This window comes from Schistocerca piceifrons, chromosome 1, assembly GCF_021461385.2.
Source record: "Schistocerca piceifrons isolate TAMUIC-IGC-003096 chromosome 1, iqSchPice1.1, whole genome shotgun sequence".
Taxonomy (NCBI): Eukaryota; Metazoa; Arthropoda; class Insecta; order Orthoptera; family Acrididae; genus Schistocerca; species Schistocerca piceifrons.
The window spans coordinates 246,142,933-246,163,918 of NC_060138.1; the positions used below are offsets into that span (position 1 = coordinate 246,142,933).

A 20,986-nucleotide genomic window follows, 5' to 3' on the forward strand; every position below is an offset into this window, starting at 1 on the left:
GATCCGATCTGGCCCTGGAGCTGTGTCGGGGCAATGTGCAAGAGCACTGAGGAGCTCCCACTCTGTAAATGGGGAGTTATAGGATTCACTGTGGCATGTAGTGAACGAGAGGACTTTCCCTTCCATCTGCCATTTGAGGGGGCAAAATGCTGGGTGGTAATTGTCTGACATGGAGGCTCGAGCATAGTGCTCAGCAAGGTGCTCAGAAATTGCGTTTGCGTCAGTAGATAACACGCCATTGATGTTAATGCCAGTGACACTTGTCAGGGTGTGGTGCCCAAAAACACATCTGACCTTCATCCAGACTTGGGAAGGTGGCGTATAGCACCCAATGGTCGAGACATACCTCTCCCAACAATCCTGTTTTCATCTTTTTATAAGCTGTCAAATGCAGGCACGGAGCCGTTTAAAAGCTATTAGGTGCTCGAGAGAAGGGTGCCGCTTATACAGGGTTATTACAAATGCTTGAAGCGATTTCACAGCTCTACAATAACTTTATTATTTGAGATATTTTCACAATGCTGTGCACACATATACAAAAACTCAAAAAGTTTTTTTAGGCATTCATAAATGTTCGATATGTGCCCCTTTAGTGATTCGGCAGACATCAAGCCAATAATCAAGTTCCTCCCACACTCGGCGCAGCACGTCCCCATCAATGAGTTCAAAAGCATCATTGATGCAAGCTCGCAGTTCTGGCACGTTTCTTGGTAGAGGAGGTTTAAACACGGAATCTTTCACATAACCCCACAGAAAGAAATCGCGTGGGGTTAAGTCGGGAGAGCGTGGAGGCCATGACATGAATTGCTGATCATGATCTCCACCACGACCAATCCATCGGTTTTCCAATCTCCTGTTTAAGAAATGCCGAACATCATGATGGAAGTGCAGTGGAGCATCATCCTGTTGAAAGATGAAGTCGGCGCTGTCGGTCTCCAGTTGTGGCGTGAGCCAATTTTCCAGCATGTCCAGATACACATGTCCTGTAACGTTTTTTTCGCAGAAGAAAAAGGGGCCATAAACTTTAAACCGTGAGATTGCACAAAACACGTTAACTTTTGGTGAATTGCGAATTTGCTGCACGAATGCGTGAGGATTCTCTACTGCCCAGATTCGCACATTGTGTCTGTTCCCTTCACCATTAAGAAAAAATGTTGCTTCGCACTGAACGCATCCTCCTCCATGAGCTGTTGTAACCGCGCCGAAAATTCAAAGCGTTTGACTTTGTCATCGGGTGTCAGAGCTTGTAGCAATTGTAAACGGTGAGGCTTCTGCTTTAGCCTTTTCCGTAAGATTTTCCAAACTGTCAGCTGTGGTACGTTTAGCTCCCTGCTTGCTTTATTCGTCGACTTCCACGGGCTACACGTGAAACTTGCCCGCACGCATTCAACCGTTTCTTCGCTCAATGCAGGCCGACCCGTTGGTTTCCCCTTACAGGGGCATCCAGAAGCTTTAAACTGTGCATGCCATCGCCAAATGGAGTTAGCAGTTGGTGGATCTTTGTTGAACTTCGTCCTGAAGTGCCGTTGCACTGTTATGACTGACTGATGTGAGTGCATTTCAAGCACGACATACGCTTTCTCGGCTCCTGTCGCCATTTTGTCTCACTGCGCTCTCGAGCGCTCTGGCGGCAGAAACCTGAAGTGCGGCTTCAGCCGAACAAAACTTTATGAGTTTTCTACGTATCTGTAGTGTGTCGTGACCATATGACAATGAATGGAGCTACAATCATTTGTAATAGCCCTGTATAGCTGTAGAGCTCACCGATACTCTTTAATGGCCTCAGTGATTTCTGGCAACCACCAAGGTACTGACATTCGCCAGGGGCATTTTTTTTTTTTTTTTTTGCAGCAGAAATGATTGTTCTACTGACCTGCTCAACAAACCTCATTGATGGTACCATGTGGAGGAGATTCAATGGTGACAGCATACGTGAAAGCTTCCCAGTCTGCCTTGTTTAATGTCCATCTTGGTAGATGTCCAAGGGAATGGTGCTGGGGGAGTGACAGGAAGATGGGAAAGTAGTCACTACCACACAAGTCATTGTGGGCTCTCCAGTGGACAGATGGGAGATCTCTTGGGCTGCAGAGGGATAAAGCAATGGCCGAGAAAGTGCCATGAGCCATACTGAAATGTGTGGGGTCCCCAGTATTTAAGAGGCAGAGGTCAAGTTGAGAAAGTAGTCTCGACATCTCTACCTCAGCCAGTAAGCACGGTACAACCCCACAAAGGGCTACGAGCGTTAAAATCTCCCAAAAGCAGGGAGGGTTTAGGGACTTGTTGAATCAGTGCAGCCAATACGCCTGCCTTGTCCCTATCCTGACAGAAAGAGCTTCAAGAGGAGTTTGAAGGGGCACAGATTTACTACATACTGACTTCAGGACATAGACACAAACTCCACATGGCACTCTATTATAGTCACTATGGTTCTTGTAATATCCGCATTGCCGGGATCCAGGTTTCGTGGGAGGGAGGGGGGGGGGGGGGGCAATGCACAAAGCAGCTGTAAAGCTAACAGTTACCATAGCTTAGCCAGGTGGTGGAAAAAACCATTGCAATTCCACTGGAGGATGATGTTATTGTGAGACTGGGAAGGCACGAAACACTCAATGAGGCAGTCTACGCCTCAGGATCACCTGCTGCCACCGACTGAGTACCTGTGTGATCAACATACTTTGTGTCCGAGGGCCAAGTGAGATCTAGGTCCTCGGTGGACGCCAGAATCTCCACTTCACACTCAGACACAGAGCTTGTTTATAGCAGTGGAGTGGGTGCCACTGTAGTGCGTTGGTTCTTGGGGGTCTTTTTCTTTTTGGTTTCTCTTTCTGCTCCTTGGGTTTTTCCGGCTGGGAGGGCTTCACTGATTCAGTCTCAGGGACTGAGGAGGACTGTGAAGCCCTACGACCTACTACCTGTGGGTGCTTCAGCCACTGGTGGGTGTCCGCTTTACCACTGGTAGGAACCTGGGAAGGGAGTGTCCCTAGGGAACCCTTCCTAGTGAGAGGAGCTGAAGAAGACTTACGCTTCTCTGGCTGAGAACGTGGGACTGATGTCCCTGATGGTTTGGGAGGGTGTTGCTCCCAAAGTAGGTGGTGCAGGAACAACAGGGAGGGAAGTGCCCACCAGAGCCGACTGGAATTGGCGGAACTGATGGGGCAATAACTGTTCTCATAGCGGTGGCGTAAGAAGATGTCATAGGCACAGGATGTAGGCGTTCAAACTTCCTCTTAGCCTCAGTGTAGGTTAGTCGGTCCAGGGTCTTGTATTCCATGATTATCCGTTCTTTCTGGAGAATCCTGCAGTTCGGTGAGCAAGGTGAATGGTGCTCTCCACAGTTGACACAGATGGAAGGCACTGGAAGTGCAGTAGGAAGACATATGCCTGAACTTCCAGCATTTAAAAGCAACGCATCAGGGGAGGGATATATGGCTTGACAACACAGCGGTAGATCATCACCCTCGAAGGTCAAGATGAAGGCACCGGTGGCAACCTGATTACCATTCGGACCCCTATGGACAAGAAGGGGGAAATGAACACCTCACCACTCTAAATTGGCATGCAGCTCATCATCAGACTGCAAAAGAGGGTCCTGTGGAATATAATACCCTGGACCATATTTAAGCTCTTATGGGGCGTGACAGTAACAGAAACATCCTCCAGCTTGTCACAAGTAAGTAATGCCCGTGACTGGGCAGAGGATGCTGTTTTTATCAAGACTGACCCTGATCGCATTTTGGACAATCCCTCCACCTCCACAAACTTGTCCTCTAAATGCTCTACAGAAAGCTGAGGCTTCATCAACACAAAGGATTCCCCATCAGCTCTTGTACATACTAGGTGCCGGCATGAATATGGTTCACTGCCATCCTTAGCCTGGCATTCCTCCCATGCAGTAGCCAGGGAGGGGAACGATTTGGGGTCATACTTCTATGCATTGAATTGAGTCCTTGAACGCTCAGCAATTGCTGGTGGTTAACTACCAGTAAGAGATGACGTACTACAGTTCGTAGCGTATCATCCACCCTGATGCCACCCACTCTGACCAGGGGCCCTCCCCACAGGCACCACCCAGCCGCAGCAAGGGCCATCTGGCAGGATGGGAGTCCCGATTCCCCAGGGTGACGGACATCTACTCCTTGGTATACATGGGGAGTTAATGGTGCAGGCATTAACAGAGCGACCCCTGTGTGGTCAGGGGGCTCCAACCAACAGGGTACACGGTGGTCCCACCACAACGGACTGGCTACCATGCTGGATATCAGGTGCAAACAAGTAAACAAGTCCATAATCACCGTCAACGCAGAAAACGATACTGCACAGTGGAAGGAGGAAAACGCACCCAGAAGGGTGATCTTGCCAACCAGTCCGAGAATGAGTGGAAGTGCAGATCCATGTCGACGAAGGATGCTAAACGTCTCAGCGCACAATGGACACAATGCACCATTTAAGGTGCCCTTCCCCAATTGGCTCACTCTTCAGGAAAATTAAGAAGAATGGTGGTCAAACCCCACAGGGGACCATCACATAAAGGCCAAAATATATGAGACTCCTTTAAGTCGCATCTTATGATAGGCAGGAATACCTCGGGCCTATTCTAATACCCGAACCTGCAGAAGGGGTGTGCAGTGACAAAGAGTCAGTAAGGGCTGCAAATAAATTTTTGGGAGATAGGGAATATTCTCTGTCCTATCAAGGCAAGCCATCAGAACTGAAATCCTGGTGGCGGCACACAAATACTCGTATGCTGTTACACATGGAGTCTCTCGCAAATGATGTCTCAGATGTTACCAAAATTAATTCATAGTTTCCTTAACAACTTTCTCGCTGAAAGGTCCAAAGAACACAAATTTGTCAGTGACAACACTTTTCAATACATAAGTGTATTTCACACGTCTTACAGTGTTTTATTTTTTATCTTGGAATACTTTTACATTTTCATTATATAATAGGTATAATAATCATCTACAAACTTTAAAAATGTTCATATATTATTTTCAGTCCAAATATGTCAGTAGCTCTGTTTCCCCAGAAGTTGAAATAAAATAATATTTTTCTTCAAAATTCTTGTAACTTTTAGTTTTTATTCTTTTTCTTAGCTGCTTGCAAGAATTTTCTGTTGGAAAGTACTTCATCATATTCTAGACTAAAAATAGATATGTCTCGTATTTTTGTGGACAAGAAATAGATTTGTCTCGCATTTTTTCAGGAGTTTTACAAACAGCTGAAATTACCACTAACTGGCAATGCTGTAGAACAGTGAGATGACCTTGAGGTCCCTATTTTCATGATGGACCTAATAGTACAAAGAGCTGCATCAAACCAGTCTTTGGACTGAAGTCCACAACAAAAACCAAGGATAACAAATAATGATTTTCAAGCATTTAATAATATACTAACTTTCATAGTAAATTGTTTAGAGAGAAGGACAAATTTTATGATGATTAATTTTGTCCTAAGTCTGTGTACAATATGAAGGTCAACATGTTATAGGATATTAGTGATCTCGATTTTAGCATAGTATACAGTTTTAAATATTACAAAGCTGTTCAGAAAACAAAGACAAGATGTTTCATTTCCCATTTATGACAGAATTTAGACAAAGTAATTTAAATTTCATTCAAACTACACAGCTCTCAATAAAAATAAGCACAAGAAGACTGACGAATGCTCATATTTTAATAAAACTCATAAACAAACTCCAAGTGACTTTGTTCTAAATTAAGTTTAAAAGTTATACACAGTAAAAGAAAACAGGAACTAATCTGGCAGCAAACAGCAGTAATGTGCATTCTAGCTAACAGAAATTCTCTTCTAGGAAGTTCATGAGAATAAACGAAGAAAGTAAACAAGTAATCAGTAATCAACACACTGAAAAAACACCAAACATTGACCTAGCTGTCACTTGTGTGCCGTATATATGTAATGGATTATTTCTTGCACAGAGGTCTGTCTGCTTGTACCAAACAACACTAATTCGCTCCTAAGAAACCATAACAATTATTGAAATGATATGGCTCAGTATTTCTTTGAAGACTCCATGGTACTGAGTCACTAACGCAATAGTCTCCTGTACTTTGGTAACATACGTTATGTCTAATATCACATAAGGCATGCAATTTGTGAATTATTCAGGACTGAACCCAACCATTTCTAACTTGCAGATGATAAGTCATGTATTATGCTCTGAGTGGTCCTTAATATGAGGATCCTTGCCATCATCAGACAGGTGCCAGAAAAACTAATACGAAGTCTATAAAATGTAAGTACCACTTTGCTTCATTTCCCAGTTGTTTCACTTTCTGATGCTGCAATGATACAATTTATTCATGTTACAACTGACTTGAAAGTGATACCATACCTGAAGAATACAAAATCCAGATAAATCTATAGATTTCCTTTCTCGTTACTCCACTGCCAGAGGTCATTGTTGACACTCTGCACTGCCATCAGTTATAATCACAAGATGCCTCAGATTTTGAAACAAAATTCAGAGTATGACGAGAGAGCCATGACTGCCGAAGGCATTCGCACTGGGGGGCTAAGCTGCAGATGCAATTTGCTTCTTTAAATATAAAAAATCCACAGTTTATGAAGTTGTGAAGAAGTATTGAGCTTCAGAAAAGTCAAACAGAGATTTGACTGCACCACTGAGGAAGCATCACTTGCTACATGTCATGAAGACCACTGAAGTCACTGAAAGAGCTCAAGTGCTGATTTTGGAGAATTCAAGGCATTCGTTCTCAGTATGAGCTGCAAATCTACATAGTCTGTATATGGTAGCAAACACAGTTTTGCATAATTTTATACATAATTACAAAAAGTATCTGGCCAAATCAGCACATAGGTATACAATGGCATTCTTACCACAGCTGGTGGTAGTGGTGGTAGTAGCAGTAGTAGTAGTAGTAGTAGTAGTAGTAGTAGTAGTAGTTGTTGTTGTTGTTGTTATAGTCGTAGTCGTAGTAGCACTCAGTAAAGCCCATCCCAATGTTGCGGGTTCCCCAGTTGGAAGTTTAAGGCCTCGCAAGGTCTTAAAATAAAACATGCAATGGGAGTAACGAAGTTTCTGAGCAGTGCCTGTACAAGGCATGTGACATTGCACTTCTGGCAGGGGACGCATTTCTTGGTGCATGACAAACAATCTTTTTGCATGTCAGACCAAACAAAACATTCTGGTATTGTAGGGTGGATACCTGGATGACTTAGTCCATGCAAGGACAGCAGCGAAGTGATGTAGGTACATATGGCTACATCCAGCCCGTGGCTTAAGTCGCAATACATTGTTGCACTGATACCTGGCAGTGGCACATGCCGCAATTGGAGGCCTAATGTTCAAGGCAGCAGGTCCTTCAGTTCTGTGTCCTTCTGTGACACTGCCATCTCATTTCAATATATTGCCTGAGATTTGGCACAGACTCTGAACAGAGTGTAAGTACACACATTTTCAATGTCACTGATGGATCAAATGTCAAGTCAAGAACTAGGCAATGAAATTGAGGGCATTAAGTTGAAATGGCACATAGCTGATCTAGGGCTGGGAAAGTGCGAACACCTCAGTGGGCCAATAGTCGGTATACATTGTGAAGATGTGGCCTTCAACAGGGTGTATACAACGACAAGGAAAAGAAATTCACAGATTTTTCCCGGATGTCCCAGTTAAAAAATATAGTTCTTCTGGAGCGATAACACACTTTCTCCATGTTAAGTGACAGTATATATTCCCTCAAAACTGTAAAACTTATCAGTCCTTTGAAAGATTAACATTCTATACACTAGTGTAGAACTTTCCAGCACTTTAACAAATGGAATCCAGAAAAAAAAGTTTTGGAAAGCTCTTTGATGTGTGGCAATATGTACGCTGCATATTTTCGTATTATGAAAGTAAAAATCAGAATTCCACCAAACACAGCACTCTAGTTTCTGAAGCATTGAAATAGAGATTGCGATGCACTTTTCTAAGCCAATCATTGCTCATGTCATGTGATCTTGACAGCTGATGACTGTAGATATTCAGAGGCAGTGCCAACATCACTATTAAGTAGCGTGAAAACACAAATAGGAAAAGTTAATGGTTTGAATTAATATGTATAGTGTAGCTATAAGAAAAGCTAAGCTTTCACATATAATCTTGGTCTCGAAGATTCATAAGCTATAAGAGAAGCTAAGCTTTCACATGTAATATTGGTCTTTTTTGTGTGTGTTACACTTTAAGATATATCACATATGTGTTCCAGTAAAATTTAAAATAATGACCTAAATGACTGGTCTTCTCGGCCCAAAATTCTTCTAAGTGTCTGGTCCTCAAAGTGTTAAGTTTGAAATAAGAGTCAAACAGCCTGTGATTTAAGAAATTCTCACAACACGAAACATAGTTCATCTTGTGTAAAAGGTAATTTACTTTGAAAGCAACGCTTTTCAAACAACCACTCACAATATTTTCCAGAGTGCGGGTGGAAATAGGTTTGTTTCAACAGTTGCCAGAAAGCGCCAAAAAGCAGGCATTACTTCATGTGTGCAGCTACGATGACATAGGAAGCCCGTATATTTATACGCATAAAGCATTAAGATATCTTACATTACACCATAAAAGAAACAGGACACCAGAGGATACTCCAAGAGCATTGGAATTTTGTAAACCATACTAAAACACATAATTTGGCTTGAAGTGCACATTCGTATGACCAGATTCACAATGAAGTAGGCCCCAACCTGATATTAAGCTTTTTAATTTGGTTTTCAGGAAGTAAATTTTCTTTGAGTACCAGTACTGTAGTACCTCATGTTTGGTTCTTTATTATGGCTTACTGACATGTGTGACAGAAGATGAAAACTTACACTTGAAATTCAGTGAACATTTGGAACTAGCCAATACTGTGGAATGAAACACTTTGTTTTAAATAATTGACTGCCTCAGTGGAAAAGATTAATAAAGGCCAAATTTCCTTATCAAACTGACAAAAATAGTTTCATTGTTCTGCAAGCCGACTGATGCTTGACTGCCAAAAATGTGGAAATAAAATAAAATCAGAAAACAAACTAATAATATGTTTTAGCCTTCCATAATTATGTGATCGTATTTTAATTCACCTGATAGCTCCCAGCCATTGTTTTCATTTAACGTGGGAGCTGTAAATGAAGAGGAAACAGCAAAATCACTAAATGTAAATATGGGTCACATGGAGACTATCCCCCCAAGCCACAAACACACTGATTGCTTTGCACGTGCGTGAATCTGGCAGCTTGGGCGCGTCAGAAATTTTTTTCTGATTAGTATCTCACTGCTTGCTGCTACTGCTGATACAACTAACACCACACTTCAAGTACCCAGAAGCGATAGAGGGTACTGCTCATATGCAACTCAACTGCGCATGTGTGAGCTCAATGGCAACTGTTCAATTGAAACTAACGTAAACAGTTGTGACATCACATTCATCAGCGGCAGTTTGTTGCTACGAAGTATACTGCGTAGTCTTTGTCCTAAGGTCTTGGACACATTTTACTGTTGACAGATGCTTGTGTGTGCATGGTGTTTTGTTGTTGTAAGTGGCACATTTCCTTTGCAGCTCAAGTTGTGTTGTGGTTTCCACCCTCCCCCCCTCCCCACCCCTTCTTGTTTATGTTTTCTTGCTGCAGTATCATTGTGCAGTAGCAGGATACAGTAATATTTTTTGTCAGAGTATCAGTTCTTACCAGTCAAACTTACAGAAATTTAACTGAAAAGTAAAACAATGAAAAATTCGTAGAATTCCGAAAAATTCACAGGTTTTTCCCAGTTTTCGCCTGGATGAAAAAATTCCTGGGCTTTTCCCGTTTGTCCTGGGGTGTGAACACCCAGTTCAATCCACAAACCTGAAATATTTTATGGCCTCAATACGCAACCTGGAGCTCTGAGTAGATTGGTGGCCAAGAGCACTCAGCTTTATGAGGTGCTACAGCACAATTGCAGCCACAGAATGGGCTGATACATTGCCAAGGCGGTACTAGCAAAAGGATGTCTGAATAGGGTAACCCATGAAAGGCTTGCATGGCATGCTTTCCACACCACATGTAGATTGTTATTCTACTTGAGACAAGTGGAACCACACACTTTGGGGCCAGCTGGGAGTGGTGCCTGGACTCCGACAGTGTGAGGTATAAAGCAGCGATAGAAGTTTTTCACACCTAGGTATCGACACATTTCCCACACTGTCACTGGGACTAGATAAATTCTCAGGGTGACCTCACCAAATGGAGATGGGCATATGTTGGTGGCAAATTTCTTGAATTCAATGGAGGACACTTTTGCAGTGCTGATTGTTGGGATTTAGTAGCATTCCATACTCAGGTCAACTGGGGGACACTTCTCGAAGATGATGGTTGTGTTCTTCTGGTGAAAGCAGCATATCACTAATGATGGTATAACTTAGATCTAGGCTCCTTAGCACTTCTTCAATACACCTATGGAATGTGTGGGTGCACAGCATTGCACAGCTCACAAGACATGTAAGGCATTCAGGTAGTCCACATGGTGTTGTTATAGCTGTTATGTCCTATGGGACTACCGGGATTTCTTTGTACCCCTAGACAAGTTACAGCAGGGGAAGGGGGGGGGGGGGGGGGGGTGGAACCATTCAACAAGAAAGATTATATGTAAAAGCTAGAAGGTATTGCACCAGGTAGTGATTAAGAACTGCAAAATTATTCGGTGCTCTATAATTAGTGCACAGCTGGCAGCCAACTAGCTTCTTTGGCATCAAGTGCAGTAGTGATGCCCATATGCTTTCTGATGGCCGTGCTGTGCCTGCCTGAAATGTTGCATCAAATTCTACCATGGCAAATCACATTTTGTTGGGATGCTGCGGGTGGGGGGGGGGGGGGGGGTGGGGGGGGGGGAAGGAGAGCTAACTGTGGCAGATACAGGGCACACTGTTGTGTGGTGTGGGAGATGCAGCACATTCACTGTATGTGTGATTGACAGTGGAAGAGTGGACACAGTCTTGTAACAAAATGCAGTCAGACCACTGCACACTGAATTTGCTGGCCCATCATTCCCATTGCATTTGTTCAGTCTAGAACACAACTATGCCACACATCAAGTGCGAGGTCATAGAGAAACAGAGAAATATGGCCTATAATTCGGCAAGTTAAATTGGTGACAATAAAGGGCCCTCAGTAGCTCTCCACAAGTGTAGGTTTAGATTTAATGCTGCCCAGCCATGAGTTGCTGTGAGGAAATCATTTGTGTTATACATCTGGCATCCAATAGCAAGGTCAATACCCTACAATGTCTGCTATCAACGACTCTGCTGGTGGCCTGTTAGGGACACCAGCGAGCCATCAAATGGAGCTGGCCACTGACATGAAGCCAGAGATAAAACCCAGTCACCAGGCCACTTAATACACTTAGAATCATGCTGTGTAAAAGTCTCTATCTTGCTTAGACTGTACTTCCATAACCTGGCTGTTTACTGCACTTCTGTTGAATCAAGTTAGATTGTTGCTCCATGGATATTGATGTAGTGGCCAGACCCTGGACTATTTGCATTAATCTCTTTGTGTATTCTACAAATTACAATAACCAATGCAGACTGGAATCATGAAGCAATAATAGTGTATCCATATTTTCTGTGTAAATAAGAGTGTCACACAGTACTACAGGTGTAATATAGGTGACAAGGACTCGAATTCAGTGTGAGTGTGAGTGTGAGGATGGCTGCAATGCCTGCAACTTCAAATGTGACAGCAGACCCAACAATAAGAACAACAAAAGCAACAATTGTGACAATAAATAAAACTGTAGGCACAACAACGAGAGCAAATACATGCCCCACTCAGTGCCCTGACAGGGAAACACACTGTGCACATTATTGCAAACAAGGACAGGGGCTGCAGGTTTGCAAAAGCAGCACCACATTGCACCCACAATGCAGCAACAGTGTAAACATGTTACAGCCACGGTTGCAGTATTTGACTGTCCACTAACGGTCAACAACAAATTAGTAAAATTTTCTGTTGACATTGGTTCCGTTTCTGTTATAAATGAAGGAAGCCTAGGCTCTAATGGGTCTGCCATCTCTTCAGCATAGATCAAAAAGAGTACAATCTACAGCAAACACTGCATACTCATGCACAGTAAAAGAACAATGCTGGTGTTACACAAGAAAGTCAGCTATCCAATTAAATCCTTAGTTGTGCCATCTGTCAGGCACAAAATATTTTTGGGATGGACACTTTTTTATCTTTTAGTTTTAAAACAGTAGATGACATCAACAGTGTTTCAGCAGTTATAACATTCAATGACCTTGAATCACTATGCACTCAATTTTCAGACCTATCTCCAGCAGGCTTAGAAGGTGCAAATAATTATGGAGCTCACATTCTGCTGAAGTCTTCTGTGGCATCTCATTATTTTAGAGAGCTATGCCAGCAGCAGTAGCATTGTGAGATGACATTAAATCCTAATTATATCGTCTGTTGCAACAAGACCTCCTCACAACTATCACATCCTGTCAATGGAAAATACTACTGATAGTATTATGAAAACTAAATGGCTCCCTATATACTTGTGGTGACTTTAAATCAACTATAAATGCACTATAACAGATTGACATCTATTCCAGTCATAGGTAAGAAGAGTTCATGTCATGGCTATCCGGTGAGCTGTACTTATCTAAAACTGATCTATCCAAGGCTTATACACAATTACTGCTCTGTACAGGTATATCAGACTGATTTTCAGAACTTCTAGTGTAACAGTGATTTTCCACCTTTTTCTGGAAAAGTCAATTCAAAAGATTCAATGAAATTACATAACCATTAAAGTTGGATAGAAGTTTGTTTTTATTTAAATGACAACCAGTTTAGGACTTTACTCCATTACCAAGCAACTCATATAAGTGCTACCATTATGTATGTATACAGGCCCCGTTGCTTGTGTGAGTGGCTAAGTGTAAGGTAATATTTGCACACGACACTCCAGTGCTGTCTTCCTCTCACCCCCCACCCCCACCCCGCACATCCAAAATTGAACTGTCATATGCAAATAGTACCTTGCACTAACCCACTCACACAGGCAATGTGGCAAGCACACAGACATTGTGGTAGCATTAGGATGGCTTGATAATGGACTAAGATCAGAAGTTGGTCATCATTTAAATAAAAACAAACTTCTGTGCAACTCTGACAATTTCATAATTTCACTGAATTGTAGCAAGTTGCTGCCTAATGCCATCCAGTGTGCTGGCAGTGAGTCAAAAGACTCTGAACATAGTCAGTCACCTGGATGATATTTTAATAAGTGGTGCTACAAAATCTTGTTAACTTAAAACTACTATTTCACACAATACAACAAAATGGACTGTAGTGTGAATTCTTTCAAGATCAAGTCATACAGGACATTGATCAACTTAACATACATGGAAGCCATAGAAGAAACCCAAGTGCTTATGAACTTCACAGATCATCAGTCATTTCTCAGCAAAATAAATTATTATGTGATCTATAGATCTGATGGAATTAAATTTTCTTTGAGACATATAGGTCTCAACTTTATCTACGATAATGACAAAAGCTGAAGAAATCTATCATCATCATAACTTATTATGCTAAATTTATACCAAATGCTGCCGAGATCACCGGACTCTACACAAGAAAGTTGGAAAACCTGAATTGTCAGTCTCAACATTACCTACAGTCTGGCAGCCTATGACCCATTACAATGCCTTATCATGGGCATTGATGCATCTAACATGGCACCAGGGCCATTCTTTTACACAAAAGTAATGATGTCTACGAAAAACCTATCACATACACTTCTAAAACACTCACTTCGGCCGACATAAATTACTTACAAATCAGAAAAGAAGCACTGGCTATTATATTTGGCACCTAAAATTTCTGACCATTTCTTTACGGCACTGAACTTCACCTATAACAAAACATTAACTTCATTTCCTTATTCAGTCCTAAGAACTGCCTTCCAGAAAAAATACACAATGACTAAAATGCTGGGCCCTCTTCCTCATGAACAACATTTACTCAATTCACTATGGGCAGATAGCACAACATGCTACTGCTGATGCTCTATCTACACTACCTAAAGAATCATGGGCCGCACCTGACTCTTGTGAAACACTGTGCTTTGGAACAGATGACATCTTACACGACCACCTACAAGAGTCCTAATACGCCTTCTGTAACTGCACAGGATAGCTGAGGACCTTTTTGTTAAACAAGTTATGAAATATGTTTGTCACAGTTGGTCAGAATGTCTCCCATGCCATTCCCTTCCAGAACTCTGCAAATATTTTCACCAAAAAACAGGAACCAGGTGGTACAGCATATACAACAGACTGTTGTGTGATCAACCTCTGCCACTGTAACACCATGTCATAAACTTCCCACACCCTGACCACGGGCGATGGCATGCATGAAGGTGCTCACAAAGCAGCACACCTTTTGGCCTGGCATCACACAGAACATGAAGAGGACAGCCTGCAGTTCCAGGACTGACCATGGTGTAGCATTCAGGTGGACTTAACCAGTTCCTTCTTTGGAAAGATGAGACTCATAGTCATAGACTCATTTTCTAAGTGAAGATTGTGTCTGAAAAAACAGACACCAATGGTGATCTTGCAGCTCTCGAAGAATGAAATTACAATGAAATCCAGACCTTTGTAGCTGCTTACAGGCGATGGTAAATATCAATGGGGACAGTTGAAAATGTGTGCCCCAATAGGGATTCAAATCCAGGATCTCCTGCTTACATGTGGGTCTCAAGGGAAGCTTGGCAGAGAGAAGTCCCTGTAGTCACACTGTCCTCTGTGTCCTCGATGGCTCAGTCAGATAGAGCATCTGCCATAAAAGCAGGAGATCCCGGGTTCGAGTCCCGGTCAGGGCACACATTTTCACTGCCCCTGTTGATATTTATCAATGCCTGGAAGCAGCTACAAAGCCCTGGATTTCACTGTAATTTCATTTTCTAAGTTTTCTTACACAGCTTGAATGTCATATAACACAGCAAGGGAGACAATAAGCTTCTTGCAGAAAATATTAGCCATTGAAGAAATGCCAGTTACAATACTCTGGACAATGCCCTACAAATTTCATCTGGTATGTTTCAGGATTTCTGCTCTCAGAGAAGCATAAGGCACCTGACAACAGCACTATTCCACCCAGCCTCCAATGGCGGAGTCTATTGGTTCATCTACACCTTGTAAGTTGCAGATATGGAATATGCTGTCAGTTGCACCAAAGACCAAGGTCCTGACCCAGTTCTTGGCCTCCTACAGGACCACACAGACAAAAGGGGTCACACTTCAGCAGAACTGCCACACAGCTGCCAACACTGGACCCCCTGGGACCATCTGAGGGCTACAATATACCCATGGTAGCCCAACCATCGACCCTGATAGCCTCATAAGTTCGGACACGCACTTTAAGGCAGATATCAGGATGGATACCAGCTACCTAGGGACAAAAAATATCCAGTGGTTGCCCGTGGAGCCATGTTTATATGATACTCCAACCAGCTTGGTGGCTTCCATCTCAAGACAACCAACACCACCCCCCATGCCAGCTCAGTACTATTTCAAGCTCACACCTCTGCTTACAGTACAACGATCACAATATTGACATGGACACTTCCGCCCATGCACCTGTTAATGCGATGAGGGAAGCTTATTTTTGTTATCACACAGTGATATTGACACCCTGTGATATCCACGATTAATGACAACTAAACATGCCACTGGGCCTCTGCCGAATATTTCGAACCATGTTGTGCGTAAGTCTCTACCTTGCTTACACCATACTTTTGTGACCTGGCTGTTTACTGGACTTCGAGCGGACTACGTTGGATTTCTGTTTCATGGATTATTGATGGACTGGATGGACCCTAGACTATCTGGATTATTTTCTTGGTGGGTTGTATAATGTACAGTGACCAGCATGGACTGGAACTTGAACTACCTAGTGATTTCCATGTATCCATATGTTCTGTGTAATAAAGAATGTGTTGCAAGTTAACGGTTTGCTACCATGTAATTAAAGCTGCTGCAATGTCACTGGTATGCGAGTGCCCCTGACAATACACATACATCTGAACTAGTGTAAACTAGAAACTGCAGCTTAGTTCACAAATAAGGAACATCCTAACTCACATGTTACCTAGCACCAAGCAAGGCATCTTCCAGTACACGACATAACTTGTTCTTAAAAAATAAAACATAAGAAATGCATGGTTTGACATATTGTAACTATCTAAAATCAAATTTTTGTGTAAATTGTTGCTTACTAATCTTTACCTACATGCTATTGTCCCATTATTGTACCATGACTGATGGAGAAGGTGTGGATGTAGATCTATGCACACTCTGTAAGCCACCATATGTTGCACTGCGGAGGGCTTCTTGGACCATTATTTGTCTTTCCTTTTTCTGTTCCACTCACAAATGGAGCAAGGAAAACAACGAGTGTCAACAAGATGTATGCTGGGGGCCAGTAGTATCGTTCCGCAGTCTATCACATTTGCTGTTTCTCTTATCTGTTTCAATAATGTTCTGCAAAAAGAGTAGTTTCTTCCTTCTAGGGATTCCTATTTAAGTTCATGGAGCATTTCCTTATTATTCCCATGTTCACCGAACCAACCAGTAATAGATATGGCAGCATGCCTTTGAATTATTTCAATATTTTCCTTTAATCCAACATGGTGGGGATCCCACACACTCAAGGGGTACTCAAGAATAGGTAGCATAAGTGTTCTGTATGCAGTGTCCTTTATAAATGAACTACTCTTTCATAAATTCTCCCAATAAATGGAAGTCGACCCTTTGCCTTCTCTACAGCCAATCATATGTTCTCATCCCATTTGCTATTGGTTTGCAAAGTTACATCTGCACATTTAATCAATGTGACTTTATAAAGCAGCACACCACTAATTCTGTATTCAAATATTACAAGATTGTTTTCCTACTCCTCTGCATAAATTTACATGTTTCCACATTTACAGCACATTGCTATTCATCACACCAAATAGAGATCTTATCCAAGTCATCTTGTATCCTCCTACATTCAATGACCAGTTTCCCATACACTACAGCACCGTCAGCACACACTCACACATTATTGTTCACACTACCCATAAGATCAATTATGTGTATAGAGGACAAGAGTGGTACCATCACACTTCTTAGGGCACTCCAGTTCCCTGATAAGTGCCATTTTTCCTGTTCTGTATGAATCAATCATTGTTTCCAAGTTCCAGGAGGAATAACCACAACCATAAAACAATGCTTTCAAGATAGGACATCCACTATACAATCTGTAACCCAAACCAACAGTACTCAACTCAGCAGAGCTGTTTTTCCCATGTTCCAGAGGAGATGATTCTTGAGTGATGCAGGATACCCTCTGGACTTCCAAACATCAAAATGTTATATGACACATTTTGTCCTGGAATCTGAAGATCCCATCCACCACAGTGCTGGGATAGTTTCCAGCCTTACCTGCACTTACCCTGTATGGTAAGGGATTTGGTATTGCTGGAGCATGATATACTGCCTTTCTCATGCAACAATAATGAAATGCTGTACTCCCCTCACCTCTTCCCCATCCCTTCCCCTAAGTAATCGATGGCATCGTCATCCACAGAGGGCAAGATAATGATCATCAGGAGTAAAGAATGCTATCCATGGCAAACTCTAGAAATGCAAATGCAAACAGCCCCTTGTCAGCAATCAGCAGTTCTATAAGAAAATTCCAGGACTCTGGATCATTGATACGAGTTTGACGCTGCTTCATCTTCTACAAATCACATGCCACGCACAATTTTACTCATCCATCTCATCATCAAATGACACGAAACTTCTGACTAACAGGAGCACCACAGGCTGCTGTGTGTACAGTCTTCCTCTGCACTGTGTTTAGCAACCCACACAGTGTGACCCTGCAGTCCATTGTACTGCTGCTCTCTGTAACCAAGGTGACTATCACACGTCAAGTATTCACATACGCATGCCACTGCAAATAAAGTCGTGGAGCTGTCATTTTGCATTTTTTGATGTACTGAGTGAGAAAACATTATGAAGTCACCTTTACTGATAAATAATTTTCTGGTGATAAAATGTAGGTCTCAACAGAGAGGGGGGGGAGAGGGAGGGAAGGGGAAGGGGAGGGGGGAAGGGGAAGGGAAGAAGGGGAGGGGGAAAGGGAAGGGGAAGGGGAGGGAGGGAGAAAGGGGAGGGGAGGGGGAGAGGGGGGGGGAGAGGGAGAGGGGGAGAGAGAGAGAGAGAGAGAGAGAGAGAGAGAGAGAGAGAGAGAGAGAGAGAGAGATCACACTTCTTCATATTGTTACGTTTAAACATTTCATACATAAAAGGCAGAAGAAAAATATGCATACAAGTCTTTTAAGGCTACAACATGTAAAGATTGAGGCACATTTTATAAGTGAGTATCACAAGAACATATTCTAATTTGTGTGTGTAATTGAAAATATTTGCTTCAACATTGGAATCTCTAGATGAAAGTGTTATATCAGTTCACACTTACATTCTGTGAATGAAATTCACACATATATAAAGTACTGTAAATAAGATGTACTGTGTACTCATGCATTACAAATTGTCCACAGCTGCTACGAGAGATAATGTAAAATAAGAAGGAAAATTTAATACTCTGTTAATACTTTTGTTGAATTAAATTAAGAGTGATTGATTAAAAGGAGAATCTCATACAGAAATGTCAAAAATATACAAAGACACAGACGGGGTGGCCAGAACTTACCTTAGATCAGTACAGCTGACAGTCACACAGAACTGATGAAAATAAATAAAGTCTAGTTTTCGAGAACTTGTTCCTTCAATACCGAGGACAAAGGAGTGGGGAAAAATGGGTGAAAAAAGGGTAAGTGGATGCAGGTCATTCACAATTTAGATTATGAAGTAACAAGGGTGAGGTAAGCATAGCTGGAGTAAGGGTACCAAACGGAAGTCAAAGACAGTGCATCATAGATACTATGCCGCTTCAAAGAAAAAAGAAGATAGATTGAGAATTAAGGAGGTATATGTGAGATGAATAAGATTAATGATACTAACTATGAAGAAAAAGATAACAAATAAAAAATGATGTAAAATGCAGAGTGATTGATTAAAAGGAGAAAATGCAGAGTGAAACAGCCCCCCCCCCCCCCCACACACACACACACACACACACATATACACAGTGCTGCACAGTGTGCAAAAATAAAGAGTGGAGGATCAAAGAAGTGACATGAGTAGAGGTTAATATAGGCTGAGTCCAGGGAGTTGGCAGGCTGAAAGAATGTTTCGTAGTGAAAGTTCCCATCTGCGCAGTTCTGAGGGACTGGTGTTGGGTGGAACGATCCAAATGACTCGTGCAATGTAGCATGTGCCTAGGACCCCAGTTATGCTGGAGGACATGCTCCATTATGAGGTGTTGGGAACCCCCAGGTGGACAGTTTGTCTGAGTTGAGATTTTGAATGAAGTTAAGAAATTCTGCTTCACCAAGAGTCCAAAATGATGTCATCAAGAAAAACCTATACCAAAACAGGGGGAGCAGATGCTGGGTCTTGAGAAACGCCTCTTCCATGTGGCCCGTGGAAAGGCTGGCATGGGATGGGACTGTCCTTGTTCCCATTGCTGTGCTCGGGATTTGTTTGTAGTTCTGGCCCTCAAAAATGAACTAATTATGGGTGAGGAGGAGGAGGATATTGGTGTTCAACGTCCCGTCGACAATGAGGTCATTCGAGACGGAGCACAAGCTCAGGTTATGGAAGGATGGGGAAGGAAGTCGGCCGTGCCCTTTCAAAGGAACCATCGCGGCATTTGCCTGTAGTGATCTAGGGAAATCACGGAAAACCTAAATCAGGATGGCCGGATGTGGGATTGAACCGTCGTCCTCCCGAATGCGAGTCCAGTGTGCTAACCACTGCGCCACCTCGCTCGGTAATTATGGGTGAGAATAAAGTCAGCAGGTGAGAAGGAACAAGGTTTTTGGGAGGCTTTCGAGTGGGTTCTGGGAGAGGTAGTGCTCAACGGCAAAGAGACCATGAGTATGTTACATGTTTGTGTGGAGAAATGTAGTATACATGGTGACAAGGAAGGTTCAGGCAGGTAAGGTGTGGGGTAGATTTGATGTAGGATAGAAAGTTGCTGTTGACTGGAAGGTTGCTGTTGACAGGTTGGAAGTGCTGGTCAACCAGAGCTGAGATCCTTTCCACTGAAGCTTTGAAGTTTGCTACTATGGGACAGAGTGGATGGTTTTCTTTGTTGATTTTGGGTACTATGTAGCAAGCAGGGGTATGTGGCTCAGTTGGGTTCAGTAGGTCTGTGGAGGCAGTTGTGAGACCTTGTAAGGGACCTACAGTTTGTAGTACTTTCTGCAGTTCTGGCTGAATGGAGGGGATGGGGTCATGTGGAACAGCTTTGTAGGTTGAGGTGTCACAATTGATTCAATCCCTCTGACTCATACTCCCCATGGACAAGTACCACAGTTGTGGAGCCTTTACCCACTGGGAAGATGACAGAACGGTCTGCACTCAGCTTCCAAATGGCATGGGTTTCAGCTAGACTGATGTTGAAAGTTGTTGGGGTGCTCTACAAGAAAGACTAGGAGGCAATATTGGATGTCAGGAATTCCTGATACAGCAGCAAGGTATAATTTTTGGGGAGAGGAGGAAGGTCACTTTGGGCCATTGGTCAGAATTTTTCCATGCAAGGGTCAATGCTGGCTCTGCAACTTGGGGGTTGTGACTTGGTGGTGGAATGATATTTTCAGTTGGGTTTTCCAGTAAAGGGAGGAGATCTTTGACCATGGTAGTATCACTGAATTTAGGTGTGTGACTAAAGGTTAAGCCTTTTGACAGGGCACATGTCTCAGGAGCAGGGAGGAACCTTGGTGAGAGGGTTAGAACTGAATTGGAACTGGTGTTGTGTGGCATTTGAGCATAGTTATGGTTGTGGCTGCATCTGGGTGGAACATGTGCTGTGA

The 20,986-nt window shown here is 42.7% G+C and overlaps 1 protein-coding gene and 1 non-coding gene across 2 annotated transcripts in view; one reads left to right on the plus strand and one right to left on the minus strand.

Annotated features, from left to right (window-relative positions):
* Positions 1-20,986, minus strand: part of LOC124795042 (alpha-mannosidase 2) — a 195,193-nt gene that overhangs the window by 41,551 nt on the left and 132,656 nt on the right. The gene's annotated exons all lie outside the window — the stretch shown is intronic.
* Positions 14,804-14,878, plus strand: Trnal-uaa. Its single transcript has one exon. It is a non-coding gene; the product is annotated as a tRNA-Leu (tRNA).